This window comes from Gymnoscopelus braueri (genome assembly GCF_963280865.1).
Source record: "Gymnoscopelus braueri genome assembly, chromosome: 22".
NCBI classification, from domain to species: domain Eukaryota; kingdom Metazoa; phylum Chordata; class Actinopteri; order Myctophiformes; family Myctophidae; genus Gymnoscopelus; species Gymnoscopelus braueri.
Genome location: NC_137624.1, coordinates 43,497,944 through 43,499,671, shown reverse-complemented (window position 1 = coordinate 43,499,671; position 1,728 = coordinate 43,497,944). Strand labels below are relative to the sequence as shown.

At 40.2% G+C, this 1,728-nt stretch overlaps 1 protein-coding gene across 1 annotated transcript in view; it reads left to right on the top strand.

Moving 5' to 3' along the window:
• Nucleotides 1-37, top strand: part of LOC308079059 (carbohydrate sulfotransferase 12-like) — a 9,113-nt gene extending 9,076 nt beyond the window's left edge. Inside the window, exon 5 of the mRNA XM_080420397.1 lies at nucleotides 1-37. This exon is cut by the window's left edge and continues 431 nt beyond it. The gene's annotated coding sequence lies outside the window, so the exon portion shown is untranslated.
• The last annotated feature ends 1,691 nt before the right edge of the window (nucleotides 38-1,728 follow it).

Below are 1,728 nucleotides of genomic sequence, written 5' to 3'. Positions count from 1 at the left end.
ATTTTCTGTGTGTACTCACCGCCCAATAATTAATTGCTGTGACTTGGGGTCAGCTCTTGTCATCTAAGTCAGGGGTCTTCAACCTTTTCAGGCCAAGGACCCCCTAGCTGAGAGTGAGATAAAGCAGGGACCCCCTCTATATTGTGTAAGTGTCTGTGACACTTGTTCCTTTTAACTTCAATTGTTTTCCTTAGTTTGAAGTTAATTTGTTATTTACTTTGCTTATTTTGGTTTACTTTATTTTGACACTTCCTGTGTGTTTTGGGCTACCTTTACTTTGACACTTCCGGTTACTCCTGTGGTCTTGTTGAGGCATGCCAGCTATGGAAGTGGAAAAGAGCCTCTTTGTTTACCTGTCACACAACTTGGTACCTTTCCAAGGTTATTAGATTTGACACAGTAGGTCGTATAATAATTATATCAATTAAGTCTAATTGACCGAGGGAGGGGACATGGAGAGAACAAACAAGAACGTTTGCTCGGTGCGACAAGCCTCATTCATCAAGAACAAATATTGTACAAATATTGTAGACATTGTTTACAGAGTGTGCGGAACGTGTTCTCATATCCTGGATGTGGTCTTTTTCAGGATATCGTCTCTTATCTGTTGGAAACCTCGTGTGTCCGAAACTGTTACTTTTCGGGATTCAAAAACAGCGAAAGTAGCAGATCTACAAGCAGGAAACGTGTCGCTTCGCGCTGCGTTTCCAGCTTGTAGATCTGCTGCTTTTGATGCTTTTTATTTGTGTGACCCTTTAGTGATCAAGTAGGGCATGAATTTATGAAAAAAACACAAAAAGTTAAAATATGGAGACTTATCTCCATATTTTAACTTTTTGTGTTTTCTGGTTTTCTGGTTTCTGGTTTCTGCCCGACAGCAACGATATGCTCTTTCAATGTACCTTTATTAAGTTACTACAAGCTCTTTCTATATGTACCTTTATTAAGTTGCGACCAGTACTTATATGTCATCAACAGATACAGTAGTATACTGTGTTGTAAAAATACAAAGCATACACTGTTACTGTACCATGTTGCCAAAGACAAAGCCTTGTGTATCCTCACTTCAAGCTCCTAAGACTTGTCTCTCCTCCATCCAGGATATTGATTATCTTCTTAGCTATTATTCAATCGATTACTTTTCCATTTAATATAATAACCGAGAAGAGGTTTTTTAAAGATATTTATTTATGTGTATATATATATGTATATACACATCGTGTTCTAATCTAATTGATTATTTTATTAAAGGAACTGGTTGGAATAACGTGTTCCTTCCACGCGCTACATCCAACCGGGGAAACTCCCCCCTGTCGGGTGATAAGAAGGCTTGGTAGCTCTCATGCATTGAAGGAGGCATGAGCTCGGCTCTGGGCTCTCCCTAGGCTGGCAGAGGGAGAGTAGCGCCCAGGATCACTTAGGCAATTGGCACTGGGTGGAAAAAATGGGGTTGCAAAATCGTGGGATAAAAATGTCTAAAAGATGATTTTATTAAATAGTTTTTTTTTACTCGATGTTCAGAAAGTCCAGTGTCAAGTGGCCTCAACATTATGGGCATGTTACGTCTGTGACGTAACGTGACGTAACGTAAACCAGCGGATGGAGGGGAGAAATGTCACGGATGTGACATTCTTGCGCCCGTTAACATTACGAACCCAATGTCCAACCACCTCTACCCACATGGCAATTGCAGGCCCATAGGATAATCGATTCAATCGATTACTTCAA